The sequence below is a fragment of the Pseudopipra pipra genome, chromosome 4 (assembly GCF_036250125.1).
Source record: "Pseudopipra pipra isolate bDixPip1 chromosome 4, bDixPip1.hap1, whole genome shotgun sequence".
Classification (NCBI taxonomy): Eukaryota; Metazoa; Chordata; class Aves; order Passeriformes; family Pipridae; genus Pseudopipra; species Pseudopipra pipra.
Genome location: NC_087552.1, coordinates 18,951,848 through 18,966,542, shown reverse-complemented (window position 1 = coordinate 18,966,542; position 14,695 = coordinate 18,951,848). Strand labels below are relative to the sequence as shown.

Below are 14,695 nucleotides of genomic sequence, written 5' to 3'. Positions count from 1 at the left end.
CTTTAAATGGGTACCAGAAGGGTTAAATATCAATTAAATAACTTTGAGAGAGTCAGAATGGTTAAAAAAACAAAACCTGTTTGTATCTGAATTTTAAATGCATGATGAAGCACTGACGGATATTCTATTAGGGTTTGGGAGATTTTTTAACCTTTTTTTTGTGTAACTGAGAAAATCTGACAAGAATTTTAGTTGGAAAATTTTCAGAGGCCTGTTAATTCACTGCTCTGTTCATCCATGCCTTTTGTGTGCAGCTGCAGAGCATTATTGTGTCAAATGTATTAAAATGAGGCACTGATTTAGTTAGAGAAACTCTACAGGAACTGATGAAAGCAATCTCTTGAAAAACGAGGGAAATATGTTTCTCCAGAGCTCTTAAAAGGGATATTTTGACAATGCACCAAGCAATTTAGAAACCCAAAAGAAAACCCACAAAGCAGTTTGTTCTTACTGCCGAGATAGTTATCCCTCCATAATGCCATAACTCAATACTCTTTTCTCATTCAGAATTGATTAGTGTGTGTTTAACCTTAAGTCTGAGTTTAAGCCTTGCTGATTTCACTGGGAGTTAAATCCACACTTAAGTTTACAGCAAACATGAGAAATACAAATGCCATTTTGAGATATGGAAGAGGGTGTATGAAGTAAGTACGCCTACTGGGCTTGAAAATATTATCCTTGAACTACAGGAAACCTGAACTTTCACAGGTATGTAGGAACCTTTGATCCTAACAAAATCACTGGGAATTAGACATTTAAATACCTCTTGAGAACCAGAACAACACAGTGATAAGGTATTTAGGTAGCTAATGGTGCACTCCACATTGCCTATTAGGATTTTTAAGCTTGGTAATGTACATAGTTTCAGCTGGTTTAAAAAAAACCCAAACATTGCAATTCAACGAGTCACATTCTTTCTAGCAACAATAATGTTGTCGCATTATGAATGCTTTTGTATTGAAAGTGTCCAATTCAAGTAACTATCGTATTTGTATTAATAACATGTTGCACATCTGTTCATTGTAGCTTCATTTGGATTAATGGAATGTGAGACACTGCAATACTTTGATTAGCCTCTTCTCTTTGTTGTGTGATCTGACAAAATTGCAGATCATTTGAAAAAAAAAATAACATCTGCATGTCTAGTCTTCATGGTCTGTAGTAGAGCACTGCAGCAGTGCTTTAGCTGAGCATACATGATCATACCTTGAGGAAACAGCAGGGAGGGACAGCACTGCAGTTAGCAGGTATCTAGCTTTTACAGGCAAGCACCCAGAGCCCAGTGAGTTTTGGCACATGTGTATTAAATCTCTGGAGTTTTGGTGTCTCACATGGATCCTACATATTATCCTGATTGCAATCAAAATGTGAACAGAAGGCCATAGTGCCCTCTTCTCTCCTTCTTCCTTCCTCACCAGATACTATAAATGTGAAGTTTGCCCTAACAGGCAGTCTTGTATCTGCCATCTCTGAAGTTCAAAGGGAGGCAGAGGTCCACATGGCTTCAGACATCCTCTGCAATCCTCTACCCACAGCTTTCTTCCCCCTGAAGGGTTAAAGTCCCTTACATTCTTGACTTAACTTCCTGTAGGCACAAAAAGTTTTACTTGTCAATATAAATAACTCAACCCTCTTAAAATCCTGTTAAATGCTTTTCCTCAAGAATTTCCTGTGGCATTGAAATCCATGGACTGATAATATGATGCTCTAAGACACTTTCCCTTCTGTTCATTTCACATTTTCTGCCTGTCAATTTAATCAAGTTTCCTCTTGTAATTGTGTTATGGGTCTGGGACTGGCTGTGGGGGAGTATAAGACCTCTTTCCCCTAACTTTTTATTATTTTGGGTGGTTGTTCTTATAGACTAAATAAACTTTTTTATTTTTTGGGTGGTTGTTCTTATAGACTAAATAAACTTTTTTATTTTAATTGCTTTTAATCTTTAATCTCTCTTTCACTTTTTTTATACCCTGTCCATGCAAAGCTTTACTGTCTGTGACACACTGGAGCTTGGAGTTGAGACAGACTACCCTATGTAGAGTATAAAGGGGAAAAAAAGGTATCACCAAATTATAAAGTCCTAGTCTGTTCCAATATTTATTTTAGCAATCCTTGCAATTTTTATTATTTTTCCCAATCACTTCCTTGTTCTAAAATCTCAGCAGCATGCCAGCCTGCTCACGACAAGTGCTAGATCTGTTCCTGAAATACTCTAGGTAATTTAGATCTCTAGGTAATTTGGATCCCACCAGTGTGAAAAATAATTAGGCTTTTTCTCCCACTCCATATCACTTCACATTTATCTAATTTAAATTGTAGCTTTCACCTCACTGCGATGCTGATAGGTTTGCTCAGTCCTGTTTGAGCTCAGATACCAGCTATTCCAGTTGCTCTAGTTTTGTTAACACTGAATTAACAGTGCCTTTATTCACTTCCTAGAGGTAGAGCTAAAGTGATGATATAGTTAGTTTCAGATCCTAAAAGCCAGGGTGTTAGATACATATTTGACCTACAATTTGCCTCACATGAATCATCCAAGATATATGTAACCCTTACTTGTCACACAAGATAAATTTGTTATAATCAGTGTACCTAGGGAAGAACCTGCAAAGTTGCTGGGTGTTTGTTTGTTTGTTTGTTTTAACATTTCCAATTTATTTATTTTATTCATTTTTGCTAGTAGAACCATGACAGGATAGTTTGTAGGTCTCCAAGACCTCTTTGGCTTAGTCGTGGAATCAGGTCTTCTTTTGCGCTTCTTTATCAAAAATTTTCACAAGGATTCTTTGAAGCTATAAAAAAAGTTGTGTTTGGGTTAGAGGAAAAAAGGGATGATAGCTAGTGAGAGGTAATGCATGGACTAGGAGTGTATGCTTCATTTCTGTATTAACCGGGTAAAGCATGGATTTTTTAACTAAGTTTTTTTTCAGAATTTGAATTCATTGGAGCTTGAATTTAAAATATCAGCTGGTAGGTGCATATGAATCAAAAGTGAATGTAATGGTCAAATGAATAAAAGTGTTGTAAAAGCACCTGTCTCAGTGTTTCTCACATTGGCTGTTACCGTAGCATCTAAACATTAATGACGTAGCAACACCTGCAGCTGGTACTATCTTTGAGAATAATTCTAAATTCTTTGATAAGAAACTTCTGAATTTTATATTAACAGGCTTTCTAGCCATTCCTACTAGCACCCACCTACCTTTTGTTGCTTGTGTTCTGCAGATTTTTACACAGACCTGACAGGATTTTGTAGTCAACAATAACAGAAGCACCAAAGATGTAGCCAGTTTTCATTCCGGGGTTATTGCCACTACTGCATGGACTGCATGAAATATATGCTCACCAGGTTGTTCAAAGTGCAGCAAGTAACCTAATACAATGTAGTACTCGGTTAATTGCCTGAGGTACAAATAGTGTCATATTCACTGTTAATGAACTGAAGTGCCTTGTTGTGTTAGCAGTTTGATCATTGATAGAGACATAAACTAGCAAAATTTGTTTATAGTTAGCAGTGTGATGATCTTTCATTTTTTCATCACCATGAAGATCTCTATATTTGTCTAATTGACAAGTATACTGGGACAATCAACAGCTTCTCAGCTACTTCCATGTTTTCTGTTGGTGTATGTAAGTAATACTCTGTTTTTCTATAAAACATTGAATGTGGAACAGTATAATTTTTCCGCTTTGAATATTACTGGTATTTAGTAAGCACTTGGTGCAGATTAGGTTGAGTGAGGTTACTTTGATGTTGTTACCTTCAGAGCATCTCAGGTTTTTAGAGAAATGGTGATTGGGAAAAATCATGATCTGCTGAGATGGATTGAGGTAGATTATATGACCTTCAAAAGTCCCCCAGTTCCTAGGTTTACATGTTTTTCTTCAGCTCATCTTCCATTGAAAGCAAAACAGTCGGGGGTTTTTGTCTTTTTTAATAAGGAAAATCTAAAAATATATAGTTTAGGCGTATGGGATACTGTCTTAATCTGCAGTAGGCCTGAAATGGGCAAAAAGGGCTGCTGGGCAATGCTTCAGTGAGTCAAACTGTACAGACAAGATAACAGGGCAGAGCTAGACAGCATGTAGGGCAGTATTTTGTAGGAATCAGGCTGCCATAATCTGTCATGTATAATGGCATGGTGATTGAGCTGCTTGTGCTTAGATGCCCATTCATTTCACTCTGTCCTGTGAGACCATTAGAAGAGGAAACTCTTGGCTGGGAAGCTGCTGAAATAGTAATAGTTGAGCCAAGGCTGAAAGAACAGGGATTCATAGCCTGGATGTAAGAATGAGCAGGAAACTTATATTGTCCTAGTTTGACTCTAGCCTCTGTAAAGTAAGAGAAATTCAACAGTCCTGTTCCAGTAATTGAAGCAAGACCATCTGGATAGAGACTGACTCCCAAACACCAGTGCCAGCTCACACATCTTTAGTAAATATTTGTGGATGGATTGCTCAGCTCATCCAAGAGTTCTATTGGAAACATTCACTTTCCTGGAACTATAGGAATTGCTGAGCCTAGGGAATTTACTTCCATATATTGTGAGTGTGTTTTCTTCAGTCCTCCTTCTGGTAGACTTTTGAGAGTTGAGAGCTTTTTTAGTCAGACATTATGGAGGAATTGCCCTTTCTTACCTTACACTTGGATTTTGGAGAAATATCACAATTAAACATTTTCATGCCAATGGATTGGAAAAGGAAATCTATAAATCTCACACTGTGAAGGAGTAACAGTTCATTTTTTTTGAAGAAGCTCACTGGAAAGGGAATGTCTGATAAGAAAACCAAGTCCTTATATTAACTATAGGCACCTAAGGAAGTACCATGGATATCTTCAAATGATACTTCCCACCTGCTTTACACAGAATGGCATGGTTCTGCCTCTGCAGGTAGATGACTCTCTCCATAGGCTATAGAAGGAGCCTGATTGACAAGCCTAGCTGAAATACCACTTTGGGCTGCTAGAGTAACCACTTTAGGATAAGAATGACCATTGAAATATTCAACATAAAAAAGTATTTTTCTGAAAACAATCCTTAGCAGTGCTTAAAACACAGTCCTTAAATAGTGATTAAGCCAACAGAGAAAGAAAGATCTATAATGTCTTGATCCACAAAATCCACATTGATCAGGCTGATGGAACTTGAAGAAGATGGTACTCCTCCTGGCATCTTATGTAGCATCTCTTCCTGCAACTAAGAGTTCCTATACTCTCCACAGGAATCCATCAAAGGAAACCTTCCATTCCCACTCACTGCACTTACTGCCCTCCCCAGTGTGTGCTCACAAAGGGGCTTGCTTGCTGCAGGGCAGAGCAGACTTCCTTCATAAACCACACAACCTAATCCCAACTTCACCATGACCAGCCTAATTTTGACAGATTTTACCTGTTCACACACCAACACTCCACATCATGGAAGCCTCCAAGACTACCCTGAGTATGTACAGCATGGAGACTAATCCTCAGAAAGTCAAATCAGTCAATTCCTTTTCGTTCTCACACATAACTTCACTTTTTGTATCTGACAGTGTAGGCACAGCTGCATCACACAGAGGATTTTGCAGTATGTCAGTTTTGTAATGGCCCACTCTGAAAAAGATATTTTAAATGTCTACTCCACTGTGCTTCTGCTTATACTTAGGTTGTACCTTGAACTATATAAATGACACCTTTATCTTCTAAGGTCTTTCTTTGCAGTCCACTACAAACGCAATATGTGTCCCCCTGCCTACAGGCATCTCCTTCAACAGCCCTCCAACCTTCAGTGTGGATCTTTTCTAAACTTATCCCTAAACAGCACTCTTATGGACCAATACATATAAACAGACCCATAACAGATGAACATCAAATGTAAAAACTGCCAGCACATCTTTTTAACTGTTACAATACTTTGTTCTCCACTGGACCATTATAAGACCTGGAGCTTACGTATCCCATGTGTAACATACTTTAACAAGCACATCAAACATCCACAAGGAAATCACATGTGTGAAACCAAACAGCCAATAAAAACCAGAATGAGCAAATAATTGATGAAAAACAGACACACTCAAAGATCTGAGAAAGAATATTTCTCACAAAAACTTTCATTTCATTTTTGCCTTTTCAGTTCTTATCCTCAAGGGACACCTGTGAAATACTTTCAAAATAAGTACCTGGGAACTAAAGTTCATAATGCCATTGGAAATAATGAAATGAGTATAGATATACTAGTTTTATAGCACACTATGACTTTTTGTTTCCATGACCATTAATTCTTGCAAGTCCAATTGTTTATAAAACGGACAGATTTCCCCCTTCCTTTTCTCACAGGATGTAGATATCTTGTCATCTGTTCTGTTGCAGGTGTAATTCCTCTGTTCCTGAGGTACCTGCTGCATTTTCTCTCAAATGATCTAGCTGATTAACAAATTCAAAGTGTTTTTTCTCAGTTTGTATGTAACTCCTAAGACCTCTGCTTTTCTTTCAACCCTGAAGAACTTCTATGCTTGAAAGTTTGTCTGTTTTGACCACAGTAATTAAAAAACCCACTGAAAAACCAACCTCCTTCTCTTTCAAATCTTGCCTGGCTTAGGAAACACACATACTATTTTAGAGTCAATTTTATAAGGTAAATCCTATACTCTAAAAGACTGGAGATTTTTAATCTACTTGGATGCACAACAAAAAAGGAAAAAAAATTCTATCCTTTGAAGTAGGGACATTCACATCTTACTCCACTAGTTGAAACAGGGCTCAAATATAGTTATCAAGCTGATGTTTATACTACTCTCCAAAAGGCTAAGGGAGATAAACTTCTCTGATTTTTACCTCTTGTTTTCTTATGTGGATTTTATAAATCAGGAGAGACCATATTTGAATGATGCAATTTAACGTATGCAAATCAAAGGATCACAGTATATTCAGGGTTGGAAGGCACCTCTGGAGATCAGCTGACCCAACCCCCAATCTTTTAAAAGCTCAAATGTATACAAAAAGTATTGTATAAATATAACACAGTGTTAATCAGTCAAAACATTCAAAGAGCTTTTAGTAATCAGAAAATACATTTCTTCCCTTTGCAAATATTTCTGAATAGAAAAGTAATTTGTTAAAATGGATAAAGTACTCTGTGGCCTATGCTTTTAAATAGAATGAAAATTCATATTGTTTTTCCAGTGGTTGCACTTATTTGCTTGTTTCTGTTCCATCTTAGCCTTTCTTCTCTGTGGTTTGTTTAGTGACTGGAAAACAGTCCAATATGGTTGACTTGATGTTGTTGTAATGGGTTGGGTAAACTATATTTTGATTCTCTGTATCTCTTGTGGCTTGCAGATGTTCACAACATTTATCTGAAGCAGGTGTTGATGCAAAGGGATATTATATGGGGATATTGGTGTTGGCCTTGTTGATAGCATTGGTTGCAGGTTTCGAGATTTGAGGCTTGACAGAGAAGTGTTTTCCTGTCTCTGGGGAGTAGAAAAAGCCCAAGGCTCCATAGTGGAAATGCTCTGTCTTGTGCCTTTATAAAAATGCTTTTCCTGTCTGCATTTACCTCTGTAGAGCTATTTGTCTGAATGATTTGTTGGTACTTAAGGAGCAGGCCAGTGTATAATGTTGTCTAATGTCATCAATTTTCTACATTTCAAACACATTTGGATAAACTTTTCAGGGAATAAATATAACACCAAAGCCCAGCAGTTGCAGCTTAAATCACTTGTATACAACGTGGTCTATTCTTTCTTAATGTATCTGCACTTGCTGTGAGGGAATTGGGTTAAATTTTCAACAGAGAAAGTACGTTGCATTACATTTACAAGTTTCACAGCCTTGGGCATAGGAGAATTGGAATTGAAATACTTTTTCCCCTCCATATCTCCTGCATTTACTGCTCTTCTGAGAAAGAAAGAATACCATTAATTCAGGCAGTAATAAGTATTGTTAGTTGGCACATCCAAGTCCAGAACATCAAAAAGATGAGCAACATATAAATCCTCCTGCCCTTCAATATGGTAAAATTTAAAACATCCCTGAACTGTGCACTTCACCAGCTGATGGCTGTGATGATTCAGAGCAACCATATGTCAGGGAGAGAGCTGAATATTGAAGCAGGAGGCTTAATTTTCTAAGCTTAAGAAGGGATGTCAAATATTCACTAAAATAAATAAATAAGTAGATAAATTACTATTGGAAACTGCCTGAGTTCAAGAGAGGAACAGTGTTTTGAGTTGGCTACATGCACAGGCATATCATACAAACACACCCAGTGTTTTTCAAATGCTCTATTCATCTGCTCTTTTGAGCAGCCGGTTGAACACATTGGATGTATAAATATGCTGCTCTTCAAAGTTGTCTGTCTTGTGCTTATGATTCTAGCAACAATAACATGTGCTGGTTTGTTGTAGTGGGGTTACCTCAGGTGCAGTGGTAAATCAAGTGGATTTTGTGTCCTATTTGGGATTTTTGTGCATAGGGAGGAATCGCTGACGTTATTTCACAGAGACACTAGAATAGGATATTACTATGCCTCTTAATTTAGACACAGCCTTTGTTGGTTTAAGATTACGGTGTCCCTTTCAGAGTACTTTACTGACACAGCAATTTCTGGGCTGTTCTGTGGTCAGCTAGCTAGTAAAAATGCTAGGTAAAGCCTTTGACATTTTGTCGGCAAACAAGAGACAGACATTTCCAGCTCGTAAGAGTAAGCAGGAAGAAGAGATTAGCCTTATTCCTTTGATGCCTGATTTGAACTTTAGAAGAGTCCTGTCCATTCAACATCCATTTAACAAAATAGCACTGGAGTTATCTATAATCTCATGAGGAGCTATAGTCCTTCTTATTAACGATGTCACTTTATGGAAAAAGCCTAGATATACTCTTTGCAATGTCACTGAGTCCTTTTAGTACACCTTGTACAACACTGAATCACATTGATATTGCTGAAAGGGAGTGAGGTGGCAGAAATTTTGCTAATTTCTGCAGTCAGGCTCCCTGAGCCTGCAGACCATCCCTAAAAGCACTCCTCTTCCTGCTAGTTGCATACAAGTCATGACAAGGAACAGCACACTTCCCGCTTTCTCCCTGAAACGAAGAATATGTTGTGTGATTATCCAAAAATATTTACAGACATCCATAACTTTTTAATTGCAGATCATTACTTCTTTTCTCAAACCAAAAGCAAAATCTTAGTTTTGGTTGATTGTTTGTTTGTTTCACAAGGCTGTTGTATGGGCCAAAACTTCTGTATTAGAAGAAGTGTACTCAAAGGAAACTGAAGATTTCTGTTATGTTTTAATTGCTGAAATGTCCCCTGCTAATGTAGGCTCATGTATACTATGGACCTCTTGAGCTGCAGGAAGCTTTTTGTTGGAATTAATTTGGGGTCCTTGGGGCATTTTGAGAAGCTCCTGTGATCTAAAGCCTCAACTTTTCATTTCTGCACAGCATGTGTGTGGCATTTGCTACCATAAAGAGGTCAAAGTAAGTCAGTAACTGTGGGGGAGAGACTTGCTGACAACAGCAGTCACGAAACCAACTTCCCCTGTTCTGGGTCCCTTACCCTCACAGAACAAACTCATACAAAGAAGAGGCAGACTGGTTTGTTCTTCTCTCAGAGAGCCATTGAACATGAAACGAACTCCTAGTGCCATGGAAAAGTCACAGCCAGCACAACTGTTATCAAGGGATAATGGTCTTTTTGTAGTCAGCAATGGGCTCAGTGCTGTATTTGCTGACTGTGAGCCACAGAGTATAAGGCATGGTAAGCCTACAGCACTACCCAGGGCCTGCAAACAGAGGAATGAACCTATGACCCTCCCTCACTTCACAGCTACAGAAAAGCCATCTTTCTCATGTAAATGTCCCTCTTTTGTTTCCCGGTGTTAGCAGCAATGATGTCATATATTCAACCATCTCTTATTTTCCAAAGTGTATAAAGCACTCATGAATGAAGGACCTGCAGTGGTTTAAAAGAAAATCACAACAGCCGGTCAGAATTAAAGCCCAGCATTATTAAATATTATGTGCCTTGCTCACGCTACCCTCTTGAAAGAAATGTCAAATGCATCCCTTTGGGTTACTGATAAAATGTGTGAAGGTAGAAAAACTGTCACCTGCAAAACCTTGGGACCTCTAAAATTAATTTTTTGGATTTTCATTTTTTTTGTGTGTGTGATTCAATATCAACTAAATTTTCTCACCCAAGATATAATGTACTGCTTGTCAATATCAGTTAAAATCATGTGGCTACAATAGGAGAGACTCATTGGAAGTGTTTTCTTTTGGCACTCAGCTGTACTTTTTGATTTATTGAAGCAGGATTGCTTGCCAGTTACCAGAGTAAGTAAGATCACATCCAAAAGAAAAAAAAGACAAAAACCTAGAAAGCAAAACCTGTGTTCTTTGATTAAATAACTCTTCTTTTTTTTTTTTTTTTTTTTTTTTTTTTTTTTTTTTTAAGGACAAATTCATCCAGGAAATTTAAAAAAAATATTTAAGGAAGTAATTTAGTTTTAAATTGAAGCTGAATGGTTAATTAGTCATTAGTTAAGATTCTGCTGTGGTAGGTTGACTTTGTTTTCTTGCCCTTCAAGAGGGAATAAGAATTTGAAAGTTGAGTGAGAAGAAAAAAAAGGGTAACATTTCCGTAATACAACAGGGGATTTTACAAAGCATTCTCTTGTTCTATATGCCAGGATCCAGCCAGAATTAGCATGTTCTAAAAATAATAAGAAAATCCGTTAATTATTTATATCTGCTTACTTGACTATTCATTAGTCTGTGTTTGTTGTCACTGTAAAGACAAAACTAAAAGAATTGCTGCTACCAAACCTATTACAAGATTTTAGTTAACTATAGAAAACAATGGACCAAAGTATGCACAAGCTGTAGGGAAATATCTTTTCCAGCATGCAGAGGAGAGTATGGAAAACAAACAGAGGGCAGCCAAAGATGTAATAAACAGAATTTATGAACCAATACATGTACATCAGTTGTATTTGTTAGAGCTCCGAGCCTTCAAAGATTTATGCCAAGGGACTACTTGGAGTACATAAAGTCTTTTAGTATCACAGCCTCCGTTATCTCTGGGTGTTGAATTCACACTTTTAGGTGTCAGTTGCAGAAATGAAAGGACTTATCAGTGTACAGATAGGTATCAAACAATTTTATATTTTTTTTGCTTAAAGAGTGTCTGCTGTCAACTTATACTTCTTAAAGGTAGGTCAGGTCCTCAGTTGGCAGAAAGCAGTACAGCTCAACTGAGGTAAATGAGTCTTCCAATGTATACAGAGTGAACTGTAAGTCCTCAAGGAAGGCCTTCAGGACAATGGAGAATACAGCAATTAAAATTCCTGTACCAGAAAATACAAATCACCATGGAATGAAAGGAAGAAATCCAGGACTCTAGAGAGCTGATTTAGGACTAAAGCAGAAGAGAATAATAATAATAGGTGGAAAGTAAAAAGGGATGTGTTTGAGTAGGCCACCTATCTTCTCACAGCTAAACCTGATCATGAAATCAGGTACTCATCTGTGTGTATTCCCCAAAGATTCACATGGGGAAGTATACCTGGAAGCCCCCTACCACATGAGAGGATCAGATGCCTGTGAACAAATATTCTGCCTATTGGAGTTCATTGCCGTGTGCTTTATTGCCCAACAGAGCTGCATAGCCATCAGATTCTCTGCTTTTCAGAAGACATTAAAAGTGGTCTGCATTGAAGGACAATTTCCATTCAATTTCTCTTTTTTTTTTTTTTTTTTTCACTTGATGCAACAGAACCTGTAAGATACTTTTGACCAGAAAAAGAAACTGAAAACAGATGTGACCTTTTCTCTTAATGATTTGGGCAGTCACCCTGGTTACCTACTGCTGAGTAATGTACAACAGTAGAGGAGTGGGCACAGGCTTTCTAGGTAAGGATGTTCTCTCCTTTACGTTAAATAATCACTGGATAATATTGTGAAAGTTAAACAGCTTATGAAGTACACTAGCATGCATGATCTCATGTAATGACTTATCAGGCAGTAGAGAAGTTTGTAAAATATAATGTTTAATCTGTTGATTACTAGAAAAGTATTCAGCTAAATTCCAGAAAATATTAATGAATTAATGCTCTTTTAAAAATCTGTACTTTAATGTTTAGTCTTCAGCGATGCTTTGATTTGAATGTTTTACAAGAGGCTGAACTTTAGACTTACTTTAGGCTCTGTCATTAAATTAATTGCATTTTTTTATCCACTCCAGTGGGTACACTTGGAGAACAGGGTCTTAATGGATGACAAGAGACAGTTTGAGCTCTAGACCTTATTTAAGTTCACCTAGTAGTTGAGAATAACAATTAAAAAACCCCCCAAACCCAAAGAGCCACCTCACATAACATGGTTTTGTCCTACAATCTGACTATCCATTTTTCACCATTTATGATGATCAGTATCGAATAAATTTGTGGTGGAAAATAATCAGAGGAAATCCTTGCAAATGCTGACTATTCACCTGAAATATTCTGTTGCATTTACCCAGACCTGATCATTAATAACAAAAGAAATGGTGTCATCTTAGAACTTAACTTTCTGATAAAGATATATTCTGGGGCTGATGATGCATTATGATAAGGTATTTGCCACTGGAATGAACAAATTCTGATGTTTTCTGACCAAAGTGACAATGTCTGTGTTTTATTGTGGCCATGATTTATTGTTGTCCAAAATCCTTTTATTGTCATATTCAGTGCAAAATGAAAGGCTGAGTGATAACCGCAGCTCAGAAACCAGAGAGTGAAAATCATCAGGACCTCTAAAATCCTAACCTCTAAGGACTGAATGCTGCAAAGGCTCCTGTCTATATGGCTAGAGCTGCATATTCAATTTATATTTTTAAGTAAAGTGTTGTAGTAAGATGTAAGCAGTTTCTCATAGTTTCTCATTCTACCTCCCTCCTACAATCACAAGGAGTTATATACACAGAGCATAGACAGCATGCATACAGCTACAAGAACACAGGCATAGGTATTCACTGCATTATCAAGGTTGTTGTATGGAGCAAAGTTGGATATCAGTAAGCATCAGTGCTAAAATATTTCACTAGAGTCTATTTTTCCTAATTTTTTTGTTGTAGTTTTAATTTTAATGTATATATTTGTTTCAAAACCGTGTATATTTTTTATATATCCTCTGTTATCTACAGCTATAGTGTAAAGGAAACAAAGTGAAAAACCATTAAAACAATAAATGACATCTAATAGCTTCCCAAGAAAACAGGCAGTGTTTTTACAAGAAGGAAATGAAAGACAAAGACATAAAACAGAAAACAAAGATTTTTACGACGGGTTTTAAAATAAGAATCATAAAAGCGATGATGGGAGCAAAGAAGTCAAAAAACTTGAACCTGAAAGAGAAAACAGTATTTAGGACTGACAATAGAGAAGAAAATATGCCAAGGTCATATGAAGAGGATAAACAGAGAAAGACAAGGAGACAGGAAGAATTTGTTTGAGCACAGCAATTTCTATCACATTTCAGGGAGATATGCAAAGAAAAGGAAGAAATGGAAGAACAAACCAAATAAATACAGTAACTAGAAAAGCACAGATGTGCACAGTTGTTTTATCTCCACTGAAACTACAAAGTAAAGAAAGAGCTTTTGAAGAACAGCTTTTTAAAAAAAGAACAACAAAAACCTCCTTGGCAATTCATCTGACTTGCAGAAAGTTTAGAAACTATGGTAAAATAAACTGTGAATGCATTTTTGACCAATCCTGATCTCTGGCAAGAATGTATGCCTGCTTTTGCTTGAAAATATTGTCTGCATAAACCCTTATACAGTAATAATATTCTGTACATGAGCATAGAAGACTGAAAATGGAAGCTTGGTTTTATCAGTTGCTCCAGCATATCAGAATAAAGAAATAATTCATGTTATACTCAGTACAAGCAAGAATGCTACAAAAATCTCTATGTAATTCCAGAGTACAGGAAGTAGATTCTGAAACTGCATGGATACACTGCCATGGATTTGTAGCTTGTGATCACAGAAATAGTAAAATAATAGCTTCAGTAATCTGGAAATTGTTGTAAGGCTTTTATTTGCACTTCTGATTTTCCTACAGTATTTTTCTAGAGTGTTCCTATCAAGCATTCAGTGTAAAACTTGAGAGTACAAAAATAATCCATGAACTCTTGCTTCTCTGTAAGTGTGACAGATACAGAAACCTCTATATTCCCCTTTTTTCCCCTCTTTTTTCAAAGGAAAAACCTGTTGAGTGCTTTAACAGTCAAAGACATCCTAGGTAGTCTGCCTCTGCTACTGCACAGCCCATCTCCTTAGCACTTCATATGAAAAGTTTCATCCAAATCTCTGAGTGCTGCAACATCACTCAGTAGCCACTGCTTCTGCCTGAGCAATTCCCCAAACATGTTACAGCAAAGACTTTATATTCAGATATTGAATTTCCATTGAAACAATGTATAATGGTTATTTCTGTTTTGTCAAGATCATTTCACTTTTGGAAAAAAAATGGTCGCATGTATGGGTCCTAAATTATTAATTACTTTCTGTCTGAGTTGTGCTGTTCTTCCTTTCTCCAGAACTATTGGGGAGATGGTTGTCTGCACCTGAACAGTCCAAGGTCCAGTGTAGACTCGACACTCCTTTAGGAGGTAGAACACACGTCTTAGAGGGCCCCATCTTGGGTGGGAGTAGAAAACACCGAT

The 14,695-nt window shown here is 37.1% G+C and overlaps 1 long non-coding RNA gene across 1 annotated transcript in view; it reads left to right on the top strand.

Moving 5' to 3' along the window:
* The window catches only part of LOC135413839 (uncharacterized), a 14,553-nt gene extending 853 nt beyond the window's left edge, over nucleotides 1–13,700 (top strand). The window contains exons 2-3 of the long non-coding RNA XR_010430424.1: nucleotides 11,763–11,899; nucleotides 13,170–13,700. This is a non-coding gene — a long non-coding RNA (uncharacterized LOC135413839). The remainder of the gene's footprint in view (nucleotides 1–11,762; nucleotides 11,900–13,169) is intronic.
* Nucleotides 13,701–14,695: the final 995 nt, after the last annotated feature.